The sequence below is a fragment of the Vicia villosa genome, linkage group LG4, assembly GCF_029867415.1.
Source record: "Vicia villosa cultivar HV-30 ecotype Madison, WI linkage group LG4, Vvil1.0, whole genome shotgun sequence".
Taxonomy (NCBI): Eukaryota; Viridiplantae; Streptophyta; class Magnoliopsida; order Fabales; family Fabaceae; genus Vicia; species Vicia villosa.
This window is the reverse complement of record NC_081183.1, coordinates 44,217,728-44,228,852: the sequence shown is the minus strand read 5'-3', so window position 1 is coordinate 44,228,852 and position 11,125 is coordinate 44,217,728. Positions and strand designations below refer to the sequence as shown.

At 34.0% G+C, this 11,125-nt stretch overlaps 1 long non-coding RNA gene and 1 pseudogene across 2 annotated transcripts; both read left to right on the top strand.

The window, feature by feature from the left end:
• Positions 1–1,058: 1,058 nt before the first annotated feature.
• On the top strand, positions 1,059–2,782 carry LOC131597138 (uncharacterized; annotated as a pseudogene).
• Positions 2,783–3,725: 943 nt separating this feature from the next.
• LOC131599114 (uncharacterized) lies at positions 3,726–7,487 on the top strand. Of its 2 annotated transcripts, XR_009282569.1 has the most exons (6): positions 3,726–4,313; positions 4,409–4,997; positions 5,788–5,895; positions 6,005–6,122; positions 6,262–6,343; positions 6,860–7,475. It is a non-coding gene; the product is annotated as an uncharacterized LOC131599114 (long non-coding RNA). The 2 variants fall into 2 exon arrangements; XR_009282568.1 differs by having other exon boundaries at positions 4,409–5,895; positions 6,860–7,487.
• Positions 7,488–11,125: the final 3,638 nt, after the last annotated feature.

Genomic DNA, 11,125 nt, shown 5'->3' with positions numbered 1-11,125 from the left:
TTCTTGGTGGCCAAAATTTTCACAAAATTGGCAGTGTCATTCCTGAAGAAGGAGCAGTTCCCAAATTTGCCCAACTCTATATTCATGACACAGAAAATGAGATAAGTAACAGATTTTATTAATTTCAGGTATGTTCTTTATTTTAATTCTTTGTATTCAATATTATGTATTATGTACTGTTATGTTCTATTCTAAATATATAAAAAATTGGTACGGTTCATTATCTACATGACTATTTTTTTTAATCGTTATCTAGATCCAACGACAGCGAAAAAACGCCTAGACAAAAAATTAGTTGAAGACATCACGAAAATGATTGATGAAAAAAATGTCTTAGCCATGTCATTTAGAAAATTTTGCGACCACATACAGAACGACAACACAACCAACTTTTGTTTGAGATTGTTTAGAAACAGAACAAAAGATCCAAGAACACATAATTTGCCCTCATGTGCGGAGGTAACTGCATTAATTGTAGGTGATCTTCACAACCTTGATCAAGGTCGAGATATTATTGTTAGGAAGACATTTGGAAAATATCAAAAATACTCATGTTTCGTTCCTACCACTTCAGTATCCGTTGTTTAACCTGTTCGGTGAAGACCAATATACTGAAAATATTCCTTATAGGGAGTCTGTTATCAAAGAAGGAAAAAGAAAGCGGTTGCGAGCTACATTTAGAGACTTTATTGCATTTAGCATGCAAAACAGAGATTTTGAACATGGAGCGATTGTTAATGCTAGCAGACTATTTCAACAGTTTGTTGTCGACATCTTCTCCATAATTGAGTCCTAGAGGTTACATTGGTTACACATGAACCAAGCATCAATTAGATGTGATATCTTAAATGGTTTATAGGAAGCAGTTTACAACGGAGAAAATCACCATATGCAGTTGGAAAACGTGTTGTACTACCTGCATCTTTTACTGGAGGTCCACAATGCATGTTTAACAACTATAAGGATGCAATGCAATTTGCAAAAAATTTGGTTATCCTGATTTGTTCATCACTATCACGTGCAATGCAAATTGGCCAGAAATAAAAAACTTTATTACTATGAGAGGCCTTTCAGCGAGTGATCGTCCAGACATTGTCTGTAGAGTCATTAAGGGAAAGCTTGATCACATGACGAGTGATTTTAAAAAGGATAAAATCTTCAGAGACGTTCTTGCAGGTAACATGACAAACTACTTTGAGTGTTATTAACTATTTATGACAAATAACTACTTTTAAATAATTATTTGTTGTTACTTAGGGACATATACCATTGAGTTCAAAAGAGGGGTCTTCCAGACACACACATTTTGTTTTGGCTTGATGCATTAAATTCACTGAAAAACAGGAACTGATATCGACAAATACATATATGCAGAACTACCTGTTTGTAGTCGTTATCCAAAACTTGCAAATGTTGTTTCAAGTTTTATGTTGCACGGTCCCTGTGGAAAAGCCAATATACATTCCCCATGCATGAAAGATGGCAAGTGCTACAAATATTTTCCAAAGGATTTCCAAAATTCCACCATAGTAAATGATGAGGGTTATCCAAAGTACAGGCGTCGAGATACTGGTTTGTCTGTTTTAAAAAAGTGAATATGTTTGGACAATAGGTATGTTGTTCCTTACAATCCACAATTATTGGTTAGATATGAAGCACATATCATTGTTGAGTATTGCAACAAGGAAAATGCTATCAAGTATTTGTTTAAGTATGTTAATAAGGGCCCTGAGAGAGTGACAATTGAGATTTCAAATAGAAATGAAAATGGACGAGTTTTGGATGAAATAAAACAATACTACGAATGTCGTTATTTGGCACCGTGTGAGGCTTTCTGGAGGATTTTTGAGTTTGACATACATCATAGGTGGCCTCCTGTTATAAGGCTTACATTTCACCTGATAAATGAGCAGTCTATCATGTTTTTGGAAAGTGATACAGTTGAATCTGTCGTGAACTGTAATGAAGAAATTGACACGATGTTTTTGGCTTGGTTTGAGGCAAATAAAAAATATCCACATGGACGAGGATTGACTTATGGTGTATTCCCTTCAATGTTTGTTTATGATAAAAATGTCCGAGAGTGGCGTCCTAGACAGAGGGGTAACTCTATTGGAAGGTTTACTTATATACCCCCAGGATGTGGTAATGTTTTTTTATTTAAGACTAATGTTGACTATACAAAGGAGATGCACAAGTTACAATGATATTAAGACCGTGGCTGGAACAATACATAAAACCTTTGAAGAAGCATGTATCGCACTAGGATTGTTGCAAAACGACAAAGAATTCGTGGATGCTATTACATAAGCCATTCATTTGGCCTCCTGTAGTCAGTTGCGGAGATTGTTTGTTATGTTATTGTTTATGGATTCAATGACAAATCCTTTTGTCGTTTGGGAAGCAACGTGGTAACTTTTGTGCGATGGAATTTTGTATAATGCAAGGAAGAGGCTGAACAAGCCAGGTATTCAAATCTATCTTTAAAAATTTTATAATTTATAATATATCTTTCCATACTCATTATATATTGAAATCCATAATTTTTGTTGTAGGTCTTCATCTTGATGATGACCAATTGAAGAATCTATGTTTGATTGAGTTTGAAAAATTGTTGTCCATCAATGGTAAATTACTTGATGACATTGAGTCCATGCCACAACCTTCAAATTCAGAAATGGCTCAATTTAAAAATAGGTTAGTGGCTGCGGAATTAAACTATGATAAGGAAGAGTTGGCTGCAAACCACGTGTCATTGATGTCGAGCTTGACTACGTACTGAACCGAGTTTAGTTTACCATAAAATAATTAGTTCTGTTATGACTGGTTTTGGAGGATTTTATTTTTAACATGGATATGGAGGCACAAGAAAAACATTCATTTGGAGAACTTTGTCAGCTTCTCTAAGGTCCAAAGGTTTAATAGTCAGCTTCTCTAACTTCCATTGCGTAATCAAAGAATTCATGATTCTGGGAGGGGACTTAACTGAAGGAAATGTGAGACTTGTTTCTATATGTCAATAGTCTTTGTCATATTTGTTTATATGTTAATGTGCATTTACTTTCACTCGCCATGTGTTTGTCTCACCAAGCATAATTATGTTTCGTCTCACTCAAAACGCATTTGTTTTGGCTGTACGGAACCGGTGGAAAAAGTATCTATGGTTCTAGTTTTGAAGATGAGAGTTTTGCTTGTATGTCTTGGTTGCTGCCGGTACAGTAATATCTAGATTCTTATAATGTTATAATCTCCTGAAAATTCTATTAAAATTGCTGCCTGTACAGTAATATCATAATTCATGATTTTCAGGTGCTTTCATTAAAATTACTGAATTGGTTCATGTGGCACTAATTGCCAATTCTCCATTAATGTGTTTTAAAGTTGTGTTATATATGAATGTCGATATTGCAACTTCTGTTTCAATGTGGATATCAGTGATATTGTTAGGTCTATTTGTTTACAAACATGAAACTAGCTCTGCCTTCTGCAGCAATGGTGTGGTATGAATTTCTAATACCTTTACATTTTCGTTACTGTTAATCATAATCACATGATTGCATATTTGGTTTTTGTTTCTGCTTGATTAATATATTGCTGTTATTTTGTGGTTGTGGCCAAATTTAACTTGATGGCCAATTGGTTAGACTCTTGATCTGGGATCTGGATAATTTATTAATAAAATAACTTATTCTTCAATAGACTCGTTATCTTGCTTTGCTTTTTATTTTTCTTTATTTTCAAATTTTCTTTTAAGTGGAATATTAATTAAGAGCTTATTTTTTTGTGCCATTAGGTATAGCATGTCGATGGAAGTTACTCAGGCACTTTTGAATGCTCAATCAATTGATGGAACTGTACGTAAGCTCGCTGAAGAAAGTCTGCGGCAATTTCAGGAGCAAAACCTTCCTGGTTTCTTGGTCTCTCTTTCTGGAGAGTTAGCAAATGAAGAGAAACCAGTTGATAGTCGCAAGTTGGCAGGTTTGATACTTAAAAGTGCATTGGACGCCAAGGATGAAAACAGAAAACGAGAATTGGTCCAGAGATGGTTGTCATTGGAGACCGCAGCAAAGGCCTAGGTTAAGCCATGCTTGCTACAAACACTCTCTTCTCTTGTATTTGACGCTCGGTCAACGGCAACTCAAGTTGTTACTAAAATTGCTGGTATTGAGCTTCCACATAAACAGTGGCCTGAGCTGATAAGATCACTTTTATCAAATATTCATCAAGTTCCTGCTCATATCAAGCAAGCAACTTTGGAGACTCTGGGGTACTTGTGTGAGGAAGTATCTCACAAGATTGTTGAATAAGACCAAGTAAATAAAATTCTTACTGTACTTGTGTGATAATTTCCATCTATGTCTTGTTGCACTATTTAGTTGTATTTAGATTTTGATTAAATATATTGCAGGGACGAGGAGAATAAAATGCAGCTTTCGATCTTGCTCACAAGGTATTCGATAAAATGCCTCACTGGAATTTTTTCCTCTTTTTGCTTTTATTTTAGTTTTGATTTGTTGTTGTTGTGTTTCGTAGTTGCTATTGATGTTGGTTTGCATATTAGCATAGAATTATTGTTCATTGGAATACAATTTGTAGGAGTAATTATCGTGCTATTGAGCCCTTTTCCAATTGATAGAACAGGTTAGTGGAAATTCTAATTAATTTTCCAATCATTATAGTCTAAATGGACATTAATAAATTTGTTGCTTTGATTTCATTTCAAATTTTCAAGTTAGTGCCTTCATACACCAAGGAAACGATAAACATTGAAGATTATTCCCACCGCATAGAAAAGTTGCATGCCGTACTATACTTTATAAACAACTTATATGTTAAGATTAGAAGTCTTTGAAAAGGGATGCTAAGTTGCCTGAGAACAATGAGAAATGCTCCTGAGCTGACCTTTCATGGGAGAGGGGGTGAATATATTTTTAGGGGATTTCAACAAGTAGAACTCTAGCCTTAGCAAAGTATTTTGAGAGAATGGAAGAGAGAAGGTATGTTGTTTCTATACTTTTGAGTTATATGCAACCTGAAAACAGCTGCAATAGCTTGATAACAATTAGAATTGAATTGTCACATGTTCTCAAACTACTTCATGCTGTAAATGGTTGTATGAGAGGAAGCGGTGTGAAGTTTTTCTCAGAACTGCTTCATTGGCAGTGGCGAGTATCAGAGTAAGTTTGTGCTCTGATCACTCGAAGCCTCTGTCAGGAGTACAGGGGAGCTAAGTCATTGCCTAATAGACTACCGTCTTCTTTCTTAATTGACAGTGTGATGTTTCTTTCATAAATTGCCCTCACTTTGTAAAAGGGCCTATTTTGAATCCAATAATGATGTTAGGGGCCATCATTTGAAGTAAATTCATAAATTTATTACTATTTAATGATATTTTGGGGTTATGTTCATCCTCCCTTATGGTTCTCTTTTGTGATGCTACTGGAATACATATAAATTGACTTATCCAATCTTGGATCAGTTATTGTGGATACACTTCTTTGTGTGCTGCACGAATTCTAGTAGTAATTAATTAATACTAGAATAGTGGCTGCCACGTGCCACGTAATAAGACCAGCTTATATCTTCATGTTGAATTATAATCCAATGAACATTTTGTTCCAACCTTGTCCCTATGTTTCGAAGGACGTTGATGTCCTCAAACAACCTTTTTCTGTGAGTGTGCATTGCAGCAAATTAATTCTTGTATCGTTCAGACTCCTATTTCATTAGGGGGTGAAGATTTCAGTTCAAGGTTAAATTGCTCACTAAAGTTTGATCTAAATATAGTTAAATCCTCGGTTTTTGGGGCACTAAGGATGACTCGTCAGAGTTTCAAAAATCAACATGATATGAGTAGTAGCAGCGGGGCTAAAGAGTCTTAGGAAGCAGTAAACGGTATGGCTAATTTCATCCGTCTTTTAATGATTAATTTCAATCAATGATATTATTGGTTATTATTCAATTAGTTATGATTCATTGGTTGATTTTCTTGACCTGCAAACAGAGATATGCTGGATCTCAAATCAAAAAAAGAAGAGGAAGCCTTGGCTATTGTGGTTACTTCTAGTCCTTGTTTGTCAAGTGTGAACTATAGGGACTATGATTCCCAGGTTTCTAAGCAGGTGAGGGGAAGCACAGTAGGCCCAGCTTATTGCTAACGACTTACATGAATAGTTTATTTGGGATTGGAAGAGTCACATTACATATTTAGAGTATATACAGCATCCACTTTTAATGCTTTTTCTATCTTTCATATAGCAGGAGATTTATGCTGAGCTGGTTCATAAAAAGGCTAGAGTTGAAGAACAGCTAAAAGAAATTACTGACTTTGAATGACATGGAGGTAACATAAATATTTAATTGAGTGCTCATTGATGGAATGTCATTGTCAAAATAATAATGATACCTTCATTAAAATAAAATAATAATGATGCAAATAATTGCTTTATATTTTCCCCTAAAAATCTATGCATATGTCCAGAGTTAAAATTTCCAGTATTAACAGAAGTATTAAAATCTCCCCCATTATGATATTGTGTGATGCTATTTTATATTTTATATTCACATCTTTGCTTGCCACTCATGAAGGACACTTGATGCTATTTTATGATTTCTCCCGTTGATTCTTTGGTGGTCTGTTGAATCTTATTGGTTGATCTTTCTGACATACTTAATTGGTTTAAAGCATAGTAAACTTTAAATTAAAGAGAGGTGTTAGAATATAATAAAATCTCTAATTGGTATCTTGGATGGATATTATATTTGAGTATCTTAGTTTATATTTTCTAGGATCAGTTTATAGTATGAGTATCTTATGATTTGCGAGTTTTCCCATTAAATTTAAATACCTTTATTGCAGTGCCACAAGGGTGCACAATCGATGTCCGACTTGTAGACAAGATCTTGGAGATATCAGTTCTCTGAATCACTCCAGTTACCATGCAAGTACTACTCTCTTTGATGTCCTGAAATCTTTCCATACTACAGCAAGCTTAAGCATGAGACGGTGTGCAATTTTAGACCCTACACTTGTCCTTATGTCGGATCAGAATGCCCCGCTGCAGGTGATATTAACTTCCTCGTTGCACATTTGAGGGATGATCATAAGGTCGACATGCACACAGGATGCACATTCAACCATCGTGATGTGAAGTCAAAATCACATTTGAGCATTAGGATGTGCTGCTATTGCTAAGCATTTTTTTTATGCCAGAAAGTATAATGTTATTAATGTTTGCTTTGAAAAGTCACCATTTAAGTTAAAGGTCACCATTAATTAGAAATTATTATTATTGGTTTTATCATAATTGGTGGTTTATGGTTCATACGTGATATTTTCTCGCAACTTGCATTCCATTCATTTATTTTTCTCTCTTGTAATTATTAATTTGGTTAATTTATGCTTATTATTAACTTTTAAATTAGATTAAGTTATTTATTTAGATCTTAATTAGGATAAATTGGTCTTAATTTATCAATTAAAATTAAATATTTTTTTTTTAAATTCAAAACTTATTAGCTGCGGAATTACCTGCGGAATATCTTTTCTGTGGGTTTACCTGCGGATTATATTTCCTGCGACTTTACCTGCGGAATATCTTTTCTGTGGGTTTACCTGCGGATTATATTTCCTGCGACTTTACCTGCGGATTTACAATTACCCACGAAGGTTTTAGCTGGGGACCAGAAATCCGCAGGAAATGTATTTCTTGCGGATTTTTAGCTTTAATCCGCAGGAAAATAGAGTATTTCTAGTAGTGACTGCATTGCATACATTGATTTCATGTCCAAATGACTTGCCATAAATAATTTCTATTTCCCTTCCCAATGTTGCTTCTCATATTTCCTGAAAATCATGTATAGTAAGGCCCATCACATAATCCTACTCTCTGCAAATCTCTCCATCAAACCGATTCTTCTATCCTTCCTCCTTTCATAAAAGGGTACAATAAAGTAGATTCCACCTTTCCATACCTATATCTGATCACTTTTGACCATATAGCTTCCTTCTCCACCAAGATCCATCATTTCCATTTACAAAGCAGAGGGAAATTAAACTTTGCAATGTTCTTAACCCCTAAACCTCCTTTGCCTTTAGATCTACACATATCCTTTCAACTGACCCAATAGAACTTCCTGGTTAGCTTTTGAGCCATCCCACAAAAACATTTGTTGATTCTTTTCCAACTCCTTCCTAATTTTCATAGGTTCTTTATAAAATGATAAGCTGAAAATACGAATACTATTCAATGATGAGTTGAACAATGTTACTCTTCCCTATTGATAATTGCCTACTCTTTTAAGCTGAAAGTCTTCACTTCATCTTCTTAATTGAATACTTCCATCTATCTATATTCCTAGAATTGTACTCCATTGGTATTCCTAGAAAATTAAAAGGAATATTCTCAACTTTCCAACCCACAAAATGTAACGCTCTTTGGATAAATTGGTTGCTCAAATTAATTCTATATAACTTGTTTTTCCAAAGGTTGACCCCTAATCTTGATACCAATTTAAACCCTCTTTGTCTTTCAGACTCCACATATGATTCCTGCTTTCTTCCCCAACTAGCAATGTATCATTTGCAAATTGGAGCATATCACGAGTAAACTCCCCACTAATCCCAAAAACCTTTATATGCCTTAATATTCACTGCTTTTCATGCCAACCCTTCATTATCCATCACAAAGATAAAAGGGGATAAAGGATCCCATTGTCTCAGACCTCTTTCCATGCTAAACTTCCTTGTTGGAATCTGATTAACTAGGACAAACACGTGACTAGAGAAAACACATGTTTCTATCCAAGGTTGCCAGTTACTACCAAAACCAAAACTTCTCAACATGAATCTCAAAAAAGTTCCAACTTACCATGTGATATGCTTTCTCAAAGTCTATTTTAAGAAGCGTACAAATTTTTTTCCTCGTTACAGCTAAATCAATCAATTCATTTTACACCAAAAACTCATTAAATATTTGCCTTCCTAGTATAAATGCTGATTGGTTCTTAGATATAACATTTCCAAGAGCTTTCATCAACCTCGCTGCAAACACTTTTTTACTAAAATGGTTTTCACACAACATTTTTACCTTTTGATTATTTGCATTACTTCAGTTATAGTTGCCAATAATAATCTAGATTTTTGTCTCAATTTTGTTATTTTATTAGACCATTTACAATGAGGTTGTTGAAAAAATTATTAAATAGTTGAATGATTGTAATGAGGTGTTGAATAGAATGTTGAAAGTGAGGTGAATTAATTGGTGTTGAAAAGGAGTCAAGATCCTCTCCATTTCTCAAAAGAAATGGATTCCATTTCTCAAAAGAAATGGAGAGTTTCATTACTAATGTTTACCTTATATAAAAGTTAAATTATACAAATATGTGTCACAAATTTTAATAATAAATACATTTATACATCATAAACCTTAGTAATGGAACTCTCCATTTCTTTTGAGAAATGGAGAGGATCTTGGCTCGTTGAAAAGATTCAACATGTTGAATGAAGAGGGAGTGGGGGTCCACGTAAAACACTTGGCAAAATCTTATTGGCTGCTCTGTTTTTGTACATTTTTATCTCATTATAATTATTTGGGTTCAATTATTTCGTACTAAATCAATTTTTTTATTTTCCCCAAAATTCATCATTTTTTTATTTATAAATAGAGACTTGGTTCATTTGATTTGGACACAGAAAAAAATCAATTTTTTTCTCTCTAAAACATAAAAGAAAATAAAATATGAAATAAGAGTGGTGGGGTAGGGTGTTGAATTTTATTAAACAAAACTAATGTAATGAGTAAAAATTGAATAGGTGTTGAATTATTAAGTGGAAGAAAGAGAACATGATATGAAATGTAAAAAGTGAAAAATGAGGCTGTTGAATATGTAAATCATTAAACATATTCTTAGTGTTAGTGCATATTATAGTACATATTAAAATGCATATGTTTTTAATGTATATTGATGGAAAAATATTTATAATATATGTCATTTTATAAATACCAGATCTTCTTAGGGGTGGCCCTGAGCACGGGCTTGCGGGGCGGGAGCCCAGGGTCCCATAATTTTAGGGGCACCAAAAAAATATTTTTTAACATCTATATATATATATATTAAAAGAGAATCTGAATTTGTAAATGTTAAGACTAGTGTTGAAAAGATTGAAAATGAAATGGAGATTGAATGTGTGTTTATTCAAAAACTTCAAATTTGTAGAAAATACAACTGATGAAAATCCATCTAAACCCACACAATTGAATCTTGAGTCTGCTGAAGAGTCTTTCTGAAATCACTATTTCTTATATATTGTAGATCAAACAATTGACTCGCTTGATAGAAGATTTTAGCAGTATAGCACATTGTTAGCTAGAGATTTCGATTGTTGTATATGCTTTTCAAAGACTTAAGTTTTGAAGAGAAAATGGCTTTGAAAGGCTATTTCTGAGAATGTTATTTGCGATGAAGATTCCTGAAATCGAAGCTGAATCGAGATAGGTGGTCTTCAAGACTTAAATGGTTTTCCGAAATACAAGGTTATTAAAACTTGAAGTATTTCGATGCATTCTCACAAAGAATACGTTGCCACGTATCAAATAAGATTCGAGCGGGAGGTTTTGAATTTCGAAATGTTCTGTTTAAACCAACGAAGACAGATGGCGCCCCAGGGATTCGAAGCGCGTGCATACGGGCAACGTGGCATTTCGTTAGCGTAGGACTGTTAGGGTCGAATTAGTATAAATAAAGGTCTTAGTATCAGGATCCAGTGTGTTCATTTTGTACAAATTACTCACAAATCACTCAAGTATCAAGCGTTAAGAGAAAGAGTTGTCGCTGAGAAATGTACCTGTAACACCAACACCTTACATATGTTTGTATTTCCTTTATAGATTCGAAGTGCTTTTATAGTCCTTTACTTTTTCGATAAGTTTTTCCATTCCTGCAATTTACATTCCCTTTTACATTCTTGTCGAAGTTTTACTTACGTTTATTATCTAACCAATTTACTTTTCGTCGTGTATTCATTTAGTTTATTTCGCAAAGTTATTTATACGTTCACAACATAACCTTATAAACCAATAAAAACCAAGAGAACATGAACCAAATCATTTTGAAAGACAACTTT